Here is an 18,572-nt window from a genome sequence, read left to right on the forward strand (position 1 = left end):
TCATCCCCAGAGCAACGGTCAAGCGGAGAGGGCCAACCAAGATTTGGAGAGAGTGTTGCGATGTTTGGTTTCTAAGAATCCCTCTTCCTGGAGTCAACAACTCTCTATGGTTGAGTACGCTCACAATTCGTTGCCAGTGGCAGCCACGGGTCTCTCTCCGTTTGAGTGTAGTTTAGGTTACCAGCCACCTATCTTTCCCAGTACGGAGTCCGAGGTGTCTGTTCCCTCCGCTCACGCTTTCATCCAGAGGTGCCATCATGCATGGAGCAGAGCCCGTGAGACTCTTCTCCGGGTGGGGGCGCGCACCAAGGCTAAGGCCGATCGCCACCGGTCGAAGCCTCCGTTATACGTCGTTGGCCAAAGAGTGTGGCTTTCTACTAAGAACATTCCACTCCGATCCGTTTCGAACAAGCTTGCCCCCAAATTTATCGGCCCGTTCAAAGTCACCAGGATCATTAGTCCGGTGGCGGTCCGGCTCCAGCTTCCTCCGGCGTATAGGAGAATTCATCCTACCTTTCATGTGTCTAAAATAAAACCTGTGTTTCAGGCACGCATTAACCCGCCGGTCCCGGTTCCCCCGCCGCCACGACTTGTTGATGGGGAACCCACCTTTTCTGTCAATCGTATTTTGGACTCTAGAAGGAGGGGACGCGGATTCCAGTACCTGGTGGACTGGGAGGGTTACGGCCCGGAGGAGAGAAGTTGGGTACCTGCTAGGGACATTCTGGATCACTCCCTTATCGATGATTTCAATCGACAGGTAAATTCGCCTGGGAACGCCAAGAGGCGTATTGTCACGGTTCATGAATCCACTGCCTCCTTTTCTCTTTCTCTCTCTCTCTCTCTCTCTCTCTCTCTCTCCCGTGTTTGTGTGGGCGTGGTTCCCAATCTCGGCCTGATTGTCTGCGCCAGCTGGAATCACTTATCTTCCCTTTATATGTTCTGTAACCAGTGTTTCTTGTTGTCAGATCGTTATTACTTCCCTGAGGTTGTGTCGTGTGTCCGTGCTCATCTCTCGCCGCCCTTGTGTGGATTATCTGCTGTGCTCCTTCCTACCCATCCGGACACTCTCCCCTGGGTTTCTCAGCACGCTTTCATAGGAGGATGCGCCCTAGTCCCTGGGTCGGATTCCGTCTGAGTACAGTCTGTCTGTCCTGTTGCTGCTGTAACCTGTATTCATTAAACCATCGTTGCTTGCATCTTGCATCCGCCTCTGTATTGTTACAAGGGCAGTGTACTGCAGCACCCTCAGCTCCCTACTTGCGGCTATGGTAGGGCAGTGTACTGCAGCACCCTCAGCACCCCTACTTGCGGCTATGGTAGGGCAGTGTACTGCAGCACCCTCAGCACCCCTACTTGCGGCTATGGTAGGGCAGTGTACTGCAGCACCCTCAGGACCCCTACTTGTGGCTATGGTAGGGCAGTGTACTGCAGCACCCTCAGCACCCCTACTTGCGGCTATGGTAGGGCAGTGTACTGAAGCACCCTCAGCACCCGTACTTGTGGCTATGGTAGGGCAGTGTACTGCAGCACCCTCAGCACCCCTACTTGCGGCTATGGTAGGGCAGTGTACTGAAGCACCCTCAGCACCCCTACTTGCGGCTATGGTAGGGCAGTGTACTGCAGCACCCTCAGCACCCCTACTTGTGGCTATGGTAGGGCAGTGTACTGCAGCACCCTCAGCACCCCTACTTGTGGCTATGGTAGGGCAGTGTACTGCAGCACCCTCAGCACCCCTACTTGTGGCTATGATAGGGCAGTGTACTGCAGCACCCTCAGCACCCCTACTTGTGGCTATGGTAGGGCAGTGTACTGCAGCACCCTCAGCACCCCTACTTGTGGCTATGGTAGGGCAGTGTACTGCAGCACCCCTACTTGTGGCTATGGTAGGGCAGTGTACTGCAGCTGTATGAGAGACAATGTCTGTGTATGTGTGTTTGCACAGTTGTGTGTATGTAGTGTGTGTGGGTCCCTGTGTCCACCTGTGTGTACAGTATATGAATATATGCCGTTAATTGGTCACACATGTGCAGCTGTCAGCATGAGAGAACACGAGTTGGGGGACCCCTCTTTCTCTGTTCCAGATGTGCTGTACATTAAGGGCGTGTCCCTCTCTCTGTGTGTGTGTGTGTGTGCGTGCTGGGCTACAGTCCATGCTGTTTTGCGGATATGAATTAATTATGTGTTTTATGTTAAACACACGGAAGCAAAATACAATGGATTCCTAGGAAGAGATGAAATCACAGAACTAGATGCCCAATTGGAATCAGATTTAGGCCCCTATTCTATCAAACTATAACCAGGTTTACATTCTACACTGTAACCTTTGCTTACCTGAGTACATGAATCCCTACAAATGTGCCAGAAGAAAATTGTCCTCTTTGAAAACCTGGGTACCAGGTTTGATAGAAAAAAGGCCCCATCTGATTCCAACTTCAACTTCAGTTCACATTTCAACCATGATTTCATGTTCCGACCTCTCCATTTCACTCTCCTGGGCAAGGTACTCCATTCCAGGTTTGATTCATCTATCTACAGTGCCTCCAGAAAGTATTCATACCCCTGGACTTATTAGACTTTTCTAAAAATGTTGAAAATGCAAATTTATTGAAAATGAAATATTTAATTTACTTAAGTATTCACACCCCTGAGTCAATACGTTCAAATCACCTTATAGCTGTGGATCTTTCTGGGTAAGTCTCTAAGAGCTTTGCACACCTGGATTGTACAATTTGTTTTTATTTAACTAGGCAAGCCAGTTAAGAACAAATTCTTATTTACAATGATGGCCTACCCCAGCCAAACCTGGACGGCGCTAGGCCAATTGTGCGCCGCCCAATCACGGCCGGATGTGATGCAGCCTGGATTCGAAACAGGTACTGCATTGACGGCTCTTGCACTGAGATGTAGTGTCTTAGACCACTGCACCACGCCCAAAATACGCTTTGTTTTCAGGAAAAAGTGAATTAGTTTGCCAATTGTTTTGCAGTTTTACTTTAGTGCCTTATTGCAAACAGGATGTATTTTGGGAATATTTTTATTCTGTACATGGCACGTTTCAGGTAAGACCCAGATGCAGACAGTGTCGATGTAACAAAAGTTTATTACTAGGACAGGGACAGGCAAAACGACAGGTCAAGGGCAGGCAGAGGTCAGTAATCCAGATAGGGTGTGAAAGGCCCAGAACGGTAGGCAGTCTCAGGGTCAGAGCAGGCAGGAGTCAATAATACAGTATGGTGTGACAAGGTACAGAATGGTAGGCAGGCCCAGGGTTAGGGCAGGCAGAATGGTAGGCAGGCCCAGGGTTAGGGCAGGCAGAATGGTAGGCAGGCCCAGGGTTAGGGCAGGCAGAATGGTAGGCAGGCCCAGGGTTAGGGCAGGCAGAATGGTAGGCAGGCCCAGGGTTAGGGCAGGCAGAATGGTAGGCAGGCTCAGGGTTAGGGCAGGCAGAATGGTAGGCAGGCCCAGGGTTAGGGCAGGCAGAATGGTAGGCAGGCCCAGGGTTAGGGCAGGCAGAATGGTAGGCAGGCCCAGGGTTAGGGCAGGCAGAATGGTAGGCAGGCCCAGGGTTAGGGCAGGCAGAATGGTAGGCAGGCCCAGGGTTAGGGCAGGCAGAATGGTAGGCAGGCCCAGGGTTAGGGCATGCAGAATGGTAGGCAGGCCAGGGTTAGGGCAGGCAGAATGGTAGGCAGGCTCAGGGTTAGGGCAGGCAGAATGGTAGGCAGGCCCAGGGTTAGGGCAGGCAGAATGGTAGGCAGGCCCAGGGTTAGGGCAGGCAGAATGGTAGGCAGGCCCAGGGTTAGGGCAGGCAGAATGGTAGGCAGGCCCAGGGTTAGGGCAGGCAGAATGGTAGGCAGGCCCAGGGTTAGGGCAGGCAGAATGGTAGGCAGGCTCAGGGTTAGGGCAGGCAGAATGGTAGGCAGGCCCAGGGTTAGGGCAGGCAGAATGGTAGGCAGGCCAGGGTTAGGGCAGGCAGAATGGTAGGCAGGCTCAGGGTTAGGGCAGGCAGAATGGTAGGCAGGCTCAGGGTTAGGGCAGGCAGAATGGTAGGCAGGCCCAGGGTTAGGGCAGGCAGAATGGTAGGCAGGCCCAGGGTTAGGGCAGGCAGAATGGTAGGCAGGCCCAGGGTTAGGGCAGGCAGAATGGTAGGTAGGCTCAGGGTTAGGGCAGGCAGAATGGTTGGCAGGCTCAGGGTTAGGGCAGGCAGAATGGTAGGCAGGCCCAGGGTTAGGGCAGGCAGAATGGTAGGCAGGCCCAGGGTTAGGGCAGGCAGAATGGTAGGCAGGCCCAGGGTTAGGGCAGGCAGAATGGTAGGCAGGCCCAGGGTTAGGGCAGGCAGAATGGTAGGCAGGCTCAGGGTTAGGGCAGGCAGAATGGTAGGCAGGCCCAGGGTTAGGCAGGCAGAATGGTAGGCAGGCCCAGGGTTAGGGGGCAGGCAGAATGGTAGGCAGGCTCAGGGTTAGGGCAGGCAGAATGGTAGGCAGGCTCAGGGTTAGGGCAGGCAGAATGGTAGGCAGGCCCAGGGTTAGGGCAGGCAGAATGGTAGGCAGGCCCAGGGTTAGGGCAGGCAGAATGGTAGGCAGGCCCAGGGTTAGGGCAGGCAGAATGGTAGGCAGGCCAGGGTTAGGGCAGGCAGAATGGTAGGCAGGCCCAGGGTTAGGGCAGGCAGAATGGTAGGCAGGCCCAGGGTTAGGGCAGGCAGAATGGTAGGCAGGCCCAGGGTTAGGGCAGGCAGAATGGTAGGCAGGCCCAGGGTTAGGGCAGGCAGAATGGTCAAAACCGGGAAAAACTAGAAAACAGGAACTAGAACAGACAGGAGCAAGTGTAAAAATGCTGGTAGGTTTGCTGGTAGGAATTTTGAATTACATATCAACAGTAGAAAATAGGAGAATATCTTCTATCTAATGATGCCAACTTTATTTCTCAACTCCTAATATTGAGAAAATTACACTTATTGTAGCCAATTAAGAAAGTAAGCTTTCTTGACTTGTCTTGGACATACATTTCTCCCAACACAGGGCTAAACTTTGTATAACCAGCTAAACAGCAGCTATTATTGAACATGTGTTTGGATTGACCTTTCTAGCTAATAGGCTATGATAGAGTTTACACTTCCTCTTCCCGTTACAATGTGGAGAGGTCAACATAATGAAAAACAGTCTATCAGATCTATTCATTTTAAAATACGGATTACTTCTCCTTGCCATTGTCATTCACCTGATGATAAGACAAGACATGCAATTTATTTGGGGGGCTAACGTATGATGGGGGTCCCTGGGTGGACGGTTTGCCTGGGAGGGGTCCCTGGGTGGACGGTTTGCCTGGGAGGGGTCCCTGGGTGGACGATTTACCTGGGAGGGGGTCCTGTGTGGCCAGTTTGCCTGGGAGGGGGTCCTGTGTGGCCAGTTTGCCTGAGAGGGTTCCCTGGGTGACCGGTTTACCTGGGAGGGGTCCTGGGTGGCCGGTTTGCCTGGGAGGGGGTCCCTGGGTGGACGGTTTACCTGGGAGGGGGTCCTGTGTGGCCGGTTTACCTGGGAGGGGGTCCTGTGTGGCCAGTTTGCCTGGGAGGGGTTCCCTCGGTGGCCGGTTTGCCTGGGAGGGGGTCCTGTGTGGCCAGTTTACCTGGGAGGGGGTCCTGTGTGGCCAGTTTACCTGGGAGGGGTCCCTGGGTGGCCGGTTTACCTGGGAGGGGGTCCTGTGTGGCCAGTTTACCTGGGAGGGGTCCCTGGGTGGCCGGTTTACCTGGGAGGGGTCCCTGGGCAAGAAAAGGTTGAAGACCCCTGACATATTATAATAATATATGCCATTTAGTAGACACTTTTATCCAAAGTGACTTACAGTCATGCAGACATAAAAAAAAGTTTTCTAATTTGGGTGGTCCCGGATATCAAACCCACCACGCTTACGTTGCAATCACCATGCTTTACCAACTGAGCTAGAGGGCCACATCTCTCCATCTCTGTCTCTCTCCTAGTCCAGGCATCTGATGCGTGTCCAGAGAGGCTGCTGGGTAACGAGCGGAGAAGGACGTGTCCAAAACCCTGTACACAGGACAAGGACTGTGGCAACAAGCGCCAGTGTCTGTGTGACGGCCAGTGTGTCCTCAGCTGTGTGGCTCCAGGTACGTGTGTGTGTTCTGGTTTGTCAGTGTGGCCTCAGCTGTGTGGCTCCAGGTACGTGTGTGTGTTCTGGTTTGTCAGTGTGGCCTCAGCTGTGTGGCTCCAGGTACGTGTGTGTGTGTTCTGGTTTGTCAGTGTGGCCTCAGCTGTGTGGCTCCAGGTACGTGTGTGTGTTCTGGTTTGTCAGTGTGGCCTCAGCTGTGTGGCTCCAGGTACGTGTGTGTGTTCTGGTTTGTCAGTGTGGCCTCAGCTGTGTAGCTCCAGGTATGTGTGTGTGTTCTGGTTTGTCAGTGTGGCCTCAGCTGTGTGGCTCCAGGTATGTGTGTGTGTTCTGGTTTGTCAGTGTGGCCTTAGCTGTGTGGCTCCAGGTACGTGTGTGTGTTCTGGTTTGTCAGTGTGGCCTCATCTGTGTGGCTCCAGGTACGTGTGTGTGTTCTGGTTTGTCAGTGTGGCCTCAGCTGTGTGGCTCCAGGTATGTGTGTGTGTTCTGGTTTGTCAGTGTGGCCTCAGCTGTGTGGCTCCAGGTACGTGTGTGTGTTCTGGTTTGTCAGTTGAGCCTCAGCTGTGTGGCTCCAGGTGCGTGTGTGTGTTCTGGTTTGTCAGTGTGGCCTCAGCTGTGTGGCTCCAGGTACGTGTGTGTGTTCTGGTTTGTCAGTGTGGCCTCAGCTGTGTGGCTCCAGGTACGTGTGTGTGTGTTCTGGTTTGTCAGTGTGGCCTCAGCTGTGTGGCTCCAGGTACGTGTGTGTGTTCTGGTTTGTCAGTGTGGCCTCAGCTGTGTGGCTCCAGGTACGTGTGTGTGTTCTGGTTTGTCAGTGTGGCCTCAGCTGTGTAGCTCCAGGTATGTGTGTGTGTTCTGGTTTGTCAGTGTGGCCTCAGCTGTGTGGCTCCAGGTATGTGTGTGTGTTCTGGTTTGTCAGTGTGGCCTCAGCTGTGTGGCTCCAGGTACGTGTGTGTGTTCTGGTTTGTCAGTGTGGCCTCAGCTGTGTGGCTCCAGGTACGTGTGTGTGTTCTGGTTTGTCAGTGTGGCCTCAGCTCAGCTGTGTGCTCCAGCTGTGTGGCTCCAGGTGCGTGTGTGTGTTCTGGTTTGTCAGTGTGGCCTCAGCTGTGTGGCTCCAGGTACGTGTGTGTGTTCTGGTTTGTCAGTTGAGCCTTAGCTGCAAGGGATAATTATTTTAATCATTGCACATATTCATGTGTGTTCCAAATGAGGAAATGAGGTCACTCGACATGGCTTTACATCATCACCAGTGATGCCCCATCTGGAAGTGCCTTTTCAGTTTGTTGCTTCCCTCCTCTCTCCCACTCCCTCCTTCTCTGCCCTCCTCGAGGTGTGTTGTGACACAGGCTACATGTTGCCCAATGGCTTGGATGCAGCCATCCGTCGTTGCCAAGGCGACCGACAATGGAGCAGTGATGATCCCAACTGCACAGGTGGGTACAAGAACAGAGCAGAGAGGCAGAATGTTCTGGATGCAATTTAGATAACATTATCTCTGCTCATTAGAAGGACTCTGGAAATAGGGAAGGGGAAGGGAAGGGGGTACCTAGTTAGTTACATAACTGAATTAATTCAACTGAAATGTGTCTTCCTCATTTAATCCAACCCCTCTGAATCAGAGAGGTGCGGGGGACTCCCTTACTTGACGTCCATGTCATTGGCACCCGGGGAGCAGGTGTTGTTGGGGGATTATCTGCCTTGCTCAAGGGAGTTACTGGCTCAACACACTTAACCGCTAGGCTACCTGCCGCCCCCAAAGAATGGAATGGAAAGCACATACTGCACAGTGAATGGAATAAAACATAATTCACTCCCTCTGGTCTATTCAGTCCATTTCTATGTGTTACATCATATTCTATTCTGTTTATCTTTTTTCCCAGAAGTAGTTTTTCAAAAATTGTTATTTTCTCCAGGGTTCTTCAACTGCCCCCATAGGAGAACCCTTTTAGGTTCTAGGTGTCTCTCTCTCTGTGTGTGTGTGTGTGTGTGTGTGTGTGTGTGTGTGTACCTCAGGAATGAGGCCCTCTGTGATGGTGTTATTTTGTTGGCCGTTTGTCTGTTTGCATAGACTGAGACATTGTGTAACCAGGGTCCATTCTCTAAATTGCCTTAGCAACGGGACTATCAGCTGTTGATACTAGGACTGCAGTCCAGAGAGAGGCAGGGCTTGATTAGTTCACAGTGTCTGTGCCAGATAGGGTGAATGAGCATGTTCTAGTCTTCATCTCCTCCTGGCTGGGTTCTTTTAACCTTTATTTAACTGTTGTGTGTTTCAGTGTGTGAGTCAAGTGTGTATTTTAAGAGTGTGAAGGTCTGCATGCATTTGTGTCCTGTGCACTTTTGCGTGTGTGTGTGTACTTATAGTGTTATATGTTTGTGTTTGTGTGTGTGTGTGTACTTATAGTGTGATATGTTTGTGTATGTGTGTATGTGTGTGTGCATGTGTGTGTGTGTGTCCATGTCCCAGTCTCACAGAGCTCCTTCACAGAGACAGGCAGTAGGTTGGCTGGGTGTCTTCCTGTGTGTATTCGAGTTGTGCTACATCGTGCTTATTGAGAGGCAGTGGGCGGTAGATCACTGTCAGGGTGTCAAATGGATGTGTGTGAGTTTAAGAAAGAGAGAGAGACAGAGAGTGGGGGAGAGAGAGAGAGAGAGAGAGAGAGAGAGAGAGAGAGAGAGAGAGAGAGAGAGAGAGAGAGAGAGAGAGAGAGAGAGAGAGAGAGAGAGAGAGAGAGAGAGAGAGAAAGAAAGGGTGAGGAGATAGAGAGGGGGGGAGAGAGAGAGGGAGGGCAAGAGAGAGGGAGAGAGAGAGAGAGAGAGAGAGAGAGAGAGAGAGAGGAAGAGAGAGATGGGGGGCGAGAGAGAGAGAGAGAGAGCGAGAGAGAGAGAGAGAGAGAGAGAGAGAGAGGGGAAGAGAGAGGGGGGTGAGAGAAAGGAAGATATTTTGTGTATATATTGAATGTGTGTGGGAGGTGGATCACAGATAAAGTGTCAAAGAGCTGTGTGTGTGTGTGTGTGTGTGTGTGTGTGTGTGTGTGTGTGTGTGTGTGGGCGACGGATCACAGTCAGAGAGCTCTCTTGCTCATGCAGCTTTGGGCCATGCTGTTCCCTCTTCTCCTCTCCTCTCTCATCCTCTCTTACTCTCATCCTCTTCTCCTCTCTTCCCTTTCCATCTGAGAGGCCCCTGATAAGGTCTCTCCCCTCAGAGAGAGAGCCAAGGACAAGCAAGCAGCTCTGGGCTATTTAGTGTGTTTGTTTGTTGAAGCAGAACTGGGCTGTGTGTGTGTGTGTGTGTGTGTGTGTGTGTGTGTGTGTGTGTGTGTGTGTGTGTGTGTGTGTGTGTGTGCGCATGGGCTGGACTTGACTGGGAAAGAGGTACACAGCTTTGACCACCTGGTCATCTATGGACATCTCTCTGCTTTCACTACCACTCCTTTAAGACAGAGCTACCTGTCAGCCAACAGTAGTTTCACACTGGGCCCTGGCTGTGTGGGAGGCAGGCAGGGAGGGAGGGAGGCTGGAGAGCACACAGAGAGAGGAGGGCCACAGTTAGAACACTGAACCAACCCAGCTCCAGGCACTCAACTCACTCATATATTTCAAAAACACTCAGTGAACTGACCCCTTTTGATGTTGCTCATGTGTGTCTATGGGAGAGTTTTACACAGAAGAGAGCCTCTCTCTACCTGCTGTCGTTACTCTGCATATCACAATACCCATCGAACATCCCTCCCTATAAATCTGAGGTCACTTCAACTCCCCTACAAAGAGCCTCTCTTGATATTTATATTTCCACGAACGAGAGGCTCTCATACTTCCAGGAATGAGCCATCCATGCGATTACACAACTAATGCCGCATCCCTTTCTCTCTTTCTCAGTCTCTCTCTCACTCTGTAAATCTCTCTCTCTCTCTGCCACTGTCTCTCTCTCTCTGTCACTCTGTCACTCTACAACACTCTTGCTCTCTCTCTGTCACTCTCTCTCTCTGTCACTGTCACTCTCTCTCTCTCTGCAGCAGTATGCATGCTTATCAGCTAGTTACCATAATCTATTTTCAGATTCCTGTTTTCACAGAGGATATTCATTTTCCTGACTCATAGCTATGACTACCTGCAACACCTATAACCTACAAAGGTTATTGTTATATGAGTCACCTGGCCAGTTAAAGGGACATGTGAGGTGTTGACCGCTATGTGTCCTGAAGAGGAGTCCCCCCCATTCCACTTCTCCCTGTCTGCTGCGTCATCTCACACCTACAGTGCATTCAGAAAGTATTTAGACCGCTTGACGTTTTACACATTTTGTTAGGTTACAGGCTTATTCCAAAATGGATTACATTGTTTTTTTCCCTTCATCAGTCTACACACAATACCCCATAATGACAAAGCAAAGTTTTTTTTAGACGTTTAGGCAAATTTATACCCCCCCCCCCTGAAATATGACATTTACGTAAGTATTCAGACCCTTTACTCAGTACTTTGATGAAGCACGATTACAGCCTCAAGTCTTCTTGGGTATGACGCAACAAGCTTGGCACACCTGTGTTTGGGGAGTTTCTCCCATTCTTCTCTGCAGACCCTCAAGCTCTGTCAGGTTGGATGTGGAGTGTTGCTGCACAGCTATTTTCAGGTCTCTCCAGAGATGTTCGATTGGGTTAAATTCCGGGCTCTGGCCGGGCCACTCAAGGACATTCCGTCACTTGTCCCAAAGCCACTCCTGTGTTGTCTTGGCTGTGTGCTTACGGTTGTTGTCCTGTTAGAAGGTGAACCTTCGCCTCAGTCTGAGGTCCTGAGAGCTCTAGAGCAGGTTTTCAACAAGGATCTCACTGTACTTTGCTCCGTTCATCTTTGCCTCGATCCTGACTAGTCTCTCAGTCCCTGCCTCTGAAAAACATCTCCATAGCATGATGCTGCCACCACCATAGTTCACCGTAGGGTTGGTGCCAGGTTTCCTCCAGATGTGACTCCTGGCATTCAGGCCAAATCTTGGTTTCATCAGACCAGAGAATCTTGTTTCTCATGGTCTGAGAGTCTTTAGATGCCTTTTGTCAAACTCCAAGTCGGCTGTCATGTACCTTTTACTGAGGAGTGACTCCTGTCTGGCCACTCTATCATAAATGCATGATTGGTGGAGTGTTGCAGAGATGGTTGTCCTTCTGGAAGGTCCTCCCATCTCCACAGAGGAACTCTGGAGCTCTGTCAGTGTGACACTCGGGTTCTTGGTCACCTCCCTGACCATGCCCCCCCCCCCCCCCCTAATTGTTCAGTTTGGCTAGGCGGCCAGCTCTAGGAAGAGTCTTGGTGGTTCCAAGCTTCTTACACCACTGGGTTCTTGAGGACCTTCAATGCTAAATAAACGTTTTGGTACCCTTCCGCAGATCTGTGCCTCGACACAATCCTGTCTCTGAGTTCTATGGACAATTCCTTTGACCTCATGGTTTGGTTTATGCTCTGACATGCACTGTCAACTGTGGGACCTTATATAGACAGTTGTGTGCCTTTCCAAATCATGTCCAATCAATTGAATTTACCACAAGTGGCCTCCAGTGAAGTTGTAGAAACATCTCATGGATGATTAATGGAAACAGGATGCACCTGAGCTAAAGTTCGAGTCTCATAGCAAAGGGTTTGAATACTTATGTAAATAAGGTATTTCTGTTTTTTACTTTTAATAAAATATCTAAAATGTCTAAAAACCTGTTTTCATTTTGTCATTATGGGTGTAGATTGATGAGGAACACATTTAAAATATATATATTTTAAAATAAAACTAACGTAACAAAATGTGGAGAAAGTCAAGGCATCTGAATACTTTCCGAATGCTGTTAACTTTCTCTCAATCCCGTTATTCACAGTAGCTAAACACTGCTCTGTGTGTGTGTTTGTCTGTGTGTGTATTTGCGTGTTGTGTTCCTGTTTTTTCTATGAATCCTATTATGCACATTAGTTACATGCTGATATGTGTGTCTTTCAACAATGTGTGTGTGTTTCTGTATGTGTGTAGGCTATGAATGGTATTATGCTCAACAGCACATAGGCACCACCAGTGGATGACATACAGGGCCTTCAGAAAGTTCACACACCCCTTGTCTTTTTCCACATTTTGTTGTGTTACAAAGTGGGATTCAAATAGATTTCATAGATTTTTTTTGTCAACAATCTACACAAAATATTCTGTAATGTCTCAGTGGAAGAAACATGTTTTTATTTTAATTAATGAAAAATAATTCCATCCTCAGTTTTCTCCTATCACAGCCATTAAACTCTAACTGTGTCATGACACAAGGTGAGACCCAGAGGGAGGGTGAGAGAGGGAGAGAGGGTGAGAGGGAGGGAGAGAGAGAGAGGGAGGGGGAGGGTGAGAGAGGGAGGGAGAGAGAGAGGGATGGTGAGAGAGAGAAGGAGGGAGGGTGAGAGAGGGAGGGTGAGAGAGGGAGAGAGAGAGAGAGGGATGGTGAGAGAGAGAAGGAGGGAGGGTGAGAGAGGGAGGGTGAGAGAGGGGAGAGAGAGAGAGAGAGAGGGGGAGGGGGAGAGAGGGAGGGAAAGAGAGGGAGGGGAGAGAGGGAGGGAGAGAGAGAGATAGGAAAGAGAGAGAGAGAGGGTGAGAGAGGGAGGGAGAGAGGGAGGGAGAGAGGGAGGGAGAGAGAGAGAGAGAGAGAGAGAGAGAGGGAGGGAGGGGGAGAGGGTGAGAGATGGAGAAGTTAGGGAGCTAGAGAGGTTAGAAGAGGCAGGGTGGGAGAGCGAGAGACAGGATGGCAGACAAAGGACAGAAAGAGATGGATGGTAAGGGGTTGAAGTGGAGGAACTTCATTATGTAGATACTGGGCTGTCTGCATTACTGTTGTTAACTAGGCCATTAATATGCTTTTTACTGACTCACATCTAATAATGTATCACATCCCAATGCATTGGAATGATGTATTGTATGCAAAATACACACTTTCTGAAACATTTAACCCCTGCCTCACCGCTTAGTGTATTAGTCATATTTATTTTTTTATCTGTTATTTTACCATTTAAGGTGACTGAGACCACGTTCTCATTTGCAGCAACAACCTGGGGAATAGTTACAGGGGAGAGGAGGGGGATGAATGAGGCAATTGTAACTGGGGATTACTGGGGATTATTAGGTGACCGTGATGGTTTGAGGGCCAGATTGGGAATTTAGCCAGGACACTGGGGTTAACACCCCTACTCTTACAATAAGTGCCATGGGATCTTTAATGACCTCAGAGAGTCAGGACACCAGTTTAACTTCCCATCTGAAAGACGGCACCCTACACAGGGCAGTATCACTGCCCTGGGGTATTGGGATATTTTTTTAGACCAGAGGAAAGAGCGCCTCCTACTGGCCCTCCAACACCACTTCCAGCAGCATCTGGTCTCCCATCCAGGAACTGACCAGGACCAACCCTGCTTAGCTTCAGAAGCAAGCCAGCAGTGGTGTGCAGGGTGGTAAGCTGCTGGCAAATAATAACCACCCCCTCTCACTCTGTCTCTCTCCTGCTCCCCCTCCCCCCATTCTCTCTCCAGGGAGCTGGTGGGAAACAGTGAGAAACTCTGTAATATTGATCAGACCTGGCAGTACCCTCAGCCCATCTGTCAAAGTATGTGTGTGTGTTTTATAATATATAGTGTTTGATAGAGAGAGAAAGCAAGCAGAGGGAGAGCATCAGAGCCATGGAATTTGATGGTTGGCGTGTGGGTGGATGGATTGGGCCTTTTGAGTGTGAGTGTGTGTTTGTGTATTTTGCGGAGGAGGTTATTGTACTCTGCACTTGAAATCGTTCTACTTTGTGTGTGTGTGTCTTTTTATGTGTGTGAGAGAGACTGTAATGTCGGTTGTTATGTTTCATAGTGCTTTACTGCCACCTTTTGGCCTAAACAGAGAATAACATATCTTGCCAATTCATAGACAGTGACCCTCTCTCTCCTGTTCCAGGGGTGTGGTGTCCGCCCCCCCAGGAGGTGAACCAGGGGTTCCTGGTGGTGGTACAGAGGACTGAGTACGATGTGGGTGATGCCATCTATTACCTCTGTAAGAAGAACCACCTGCTGGATGGACCCAACCGGGTCACCTGCCAGCCCAACAGCACCTGGAGCACAGTGCCCTACTGCAGAGGTGAGTCCTAACTGATACACCCAGGGCCCACTGTGTGTGTGTGTGTGTGGGGGTGGGGGGGGGGGTGGGGGAGAGACAGAGAGAGTGTAGGTAGAATATTGACCTTTCTTCTTTATTTGTATAGAGATGAACACTTGATTCTCACAACAATTAGGACACCCTGATAACTCTCTCTCTCGCTCCCACACGAGCACGCACACACACACACACACACACACACACACACACACACACACACACACACACACACACACACACAGAGATCCATCTTTTGCATTTTCTAAGGTTACATGCCCTTGGATTAAATGGTGATATGATCTGATCTCATACCATATACAGTAGCTGCCCACTGTTTACTCAACATGGATTGAGTCTAGTCGGACCCAGAATAGTCCTAGCTATCCGGGATCCTTGGGACGTCTCTACCCCCCCATTAAAGTTTACATTTGGTTAAGGGTTAATTAAGGTATGGGTAGGGGTTAAAGTTAGGACGGCCCAAGGATCCCAGATAGCATTAACCGAAGCCGAATGCTGCGACGCCATGAGCTCCCATCTCTCTCTGCTCGCGGAGCAGGCAGCGCGCAGAATCTCCACTCCTAACTAGTCCGCCTCTCATTCATATTTGGTCTTCCGGAAGTATCCACAGCTCGGGTAAGCCAGTGTCTATGCAGAGAGTGACTTATGGGTGGAGTATGTAGTTTATTATCCAGTTTTAAATGTATGGACAGTATACCGGGCGCATCCCACATCTGTTATATTGACAAGTGTATGTCCAGACAATTAAGTTCGTGAAATAAATTACAATATGCCGGTAAAGTTTCCTACATCGCTTTTTCTGCCAGCTGTCGGGCTGCGCTCCCTACAGGGCTCGAACCCTCGACTTGTAAAATGGCTGGTTGTGGGTGCATAGACAGCAAGGGCAGTTATTACGGCAAAAATATCAACATAATTTAGACAAATACCGCGGCGTCATTTAAAATAAGTGATCAGAATATATTACATTAAATGCAGTTAGCAAACATTGTCCCAGGTTCGAGTGTCGTGTCCATTGATGCGCAGTACATCCACAGATATGAAACAGGGTTTGGCTATTCGGACCTCGGACTGCGCGCAATGGCGTCTCCCATGAACAGCGACACTTTTTTATTCCAACATAAATACAGTACAAGGATGGATAAGGGTTCAAATGGAGTAAAACAAATATGATGTCGACCCAAACCCGTTGCCAAATATTTAACGAATGTCTTATTTTGTATTAGACTATGGCAGACAAATGAAATTCTGAAATCGAAAGAAAAAATGGGCTTTACCCCCGGATAGTATGATTTCGCTGACATCATGCTCTCTTGAACCCTCCACTGCAGACTGTCGCGTTCATGCTATGTAGTATATTGGCGACTTTGTTTAGAGCCCGGTAAGCAAATTATATCAAACCAGTGAAGTCCATAATAAAAGCAAATGTAATGTAACATGTGCGTAATTTACGCATGTTGCGTTACATTTTTAAGATTGACAATCATAGCAATTAAGCATATCAGGTAATCAATGATTGTAGAACATGAGACCACACTGTAGCCTTTAAAACAAATCTCGCCTCAAGTTATTGAGATAATAGCAAGAATTGGAACCAGTTTGAATGATGATAATGTTATTGATGATGATGATGAAGATCATTGATGATGGTGACAATGTAATGGTGATGACGACGATGATGAGGTGGAAGGTGGTGGTGGGGATGTTATCTAGGTGATGGTGATGACGACGATGATGAGGTGGAAGGTGGTGGTGGGGATGTTATCTAGGTGATGGTGATGACGACGATGATGAGGTGGAAGGTGGTGGTGGGGATGTTATCTAGGTGATGGGGATGACGACGATGATGAGGTGGAAGGTGGTGGTGGGGATGTTATCTAGGTGATGGTGATGACGACGATGATGAGGTGGAAGGTGGTGGTGGGGATGTTATCTAGGTGATGGTGATCTAGGTGATGGGGATGATGATGAGGTGGAAGGTGGTGGTGGGGATGTTATCTAGGTGATGGTGATGACGACGATGATGAGGTGGAAGGTGGTGGTGGGGATGTTATCTAGGTGATGGTGATGACGACGATGATGAGGTGGAAGGTGGTGGTGGGGATGTTATCTAGGTGATGGTGATGACGACGATGATGAGGTGGAAGGTGGTGGTGGGGATGTTATCTAGGTGATGGGGATGATTGAACCTACAGTGCCTTCAGAAAGTATTCATACCCCTGGACTTTTTACACATTTTGTTGTTACAAAGTGGGATTAAGATGGTTTTAATTGTCAGTTTTCCCCCCAACAATCTACACAAAATACTCTGTAATGTCAAAGTGGAAGAAAAATTCAAACATGTGTTTTAATATATTTTTAAACAAATTAATGAAAAACAAAACACTAAAATATCTCGATTAAAAAGTATTCAACCCCCTGAGTCAAAATCACCTTTGTTAAAATCACCTTTGGCAGCGATTACAGCTGTGAGTCTTTCTGGGTAAGTCTCTAAGAGCTTCTCACACCTGGATTGTGCAACGTTTGCCCATTATTCTTTTCAAAATTCTTTTAACTCTGTCAAATTGGTTGTTGATCATTGCTAGAGAACCATTTTCAGAGCTTGCCATAGATTTTCAAGCATATTTAAGTCAACACTGTAACTCGGACACTCAGGAACATTCACTGTCTTCTTGGTAAGCAACTCCAGTGTAGATTTGGCCTTGTGTTTTAGGTTATTGTCCTGCTGAAAGGTGAATTCAATTCCTAGTGTCTGGTGGAAAGCAGACTGAACCAGGTTTTCCTCTAGTATTTTGTCTTAGTTCCATTCCGTAGCTTTTTTATCCTGAAAAACTCAGCAGTCCTTAACGATTACAAGCATACCCATAACATGATGCAGCCACCACTATGCTTGAAGATATGGAGAGTGGTACTCAGTAATGTGTGTTGTATTGGATTTGCCCCAAACAAAACACTTGGTATCCAAGACAAAAAGTGAATTTCACATTTTTTGCAGTATTACCTTAGTGCCTTGTTGCAAACAGGATTCATGTTTTGGAATATTTGTATTCTGCACAGGCTTCCTTCTTTTCACTCTGTCACTTAGGTTAGGATTGTCGAGTAGCTACAGTGTTGTTGATCCATCCTCACTTTTCCCCTATCACAGCCATTCAACCCTGTAACTGTTTTAAAGTCACTATTGGCCTCATGGTGAAATCTCCGGCAACTGAGTTAGGAAGGACGCCTGTATCTTTGTAGTGACTGGGTGTATTGATATACCATCCAAAGTGTAATTAATAACTTCACCATGCTCAAATGGATTTTTTTAACCTATTTACCAATAGATGCCCTTCTTTGCGAGGCATTGGAAAACCTCCCTGGTATTTGTGGTTGAATCTGTGTTTGAAATTCACTGCTCGACTGAGGGACCTTAGAGATAATTGGGGTACAGAGATGAGGTAATCATTCATGTTAAAAACTATTATTGCACAGAGATTGAGTCCATGCAATTTATTGTGACCTGTTAAGCAATGTTTTACTCCTGAACTTATTGAGGCTTGCCATACCAAAGTGATTGAATACTTATTGACTCAAGACATTTCAGCTTTTCATTTTTAATGAATTTGTAAAAATGTTGAAAAACACAATTCCACCTGGACATTATGGGGTATTGTGTGGTAGGCCGGTGACAAAATATCTACATTTAACCCATTTTCAATTCAGGTTTTAACACAACAAAATATGGAAAAAGTCAAAGGGTGTGAATACTTCCTGAAGGCCCTGTTTTTGAAGTAAAACAAGAATAGGAGTTTAAGAAATTCATAATAGCCTATTTAGTCTATGTGAATAGTTTGAGTCTAGGCATATTTCATTATGCACAATGAAAGAACAAGTAAGATATTCTAACAGCATGATACTAATTTAATCAACTTCCTCATTTTGCTGCTCTGATATCCTGTGAAACAGCATAAAGACACCTGGCCACCTCAGAACATCTTCCTTGTCTATGAAGCCTATAGTCATTTGATTGACAAGTACTTTTATTATTTGATTGTATTAATTCATCTCTTGTTAAGATGATAAAATATTGAATCCCCATTTGACAGATTTAGGCATGTTCCAAAATGGATTCTCAACAGAAAGGGGTTCTGACCAATGGTGGCTCAGATAACAGGAGTGTCTGCCAATCCTTGAAGAGATCGGGGACTGTGCCAGAGATCCACGAGGAACCAGTGGACTCCTTGATCTTATCCTGCCCACCAGATAACCTCCAATAATTCTCCATTATACAGGTGTACTCCAGTACAGGTGTCCAATCAAA

This window comes from Oncorhynchus nerka, linkage group LG3 (genome assembly GCF_034236695.1).
Source record: "Oncorhynchus nerka isolate Pitt River linkage group LG3, Oner_Uvic_2.0, whole genome shotgun sequence".
Classification (NCBI taxonomy): domain Eukaryota; kingdom Metazoa; phylum Chordata; class Actinopteri; order Salmoniformes; family Salmonidae; genus Oncorhynchus; species Oncorhynchus nerka.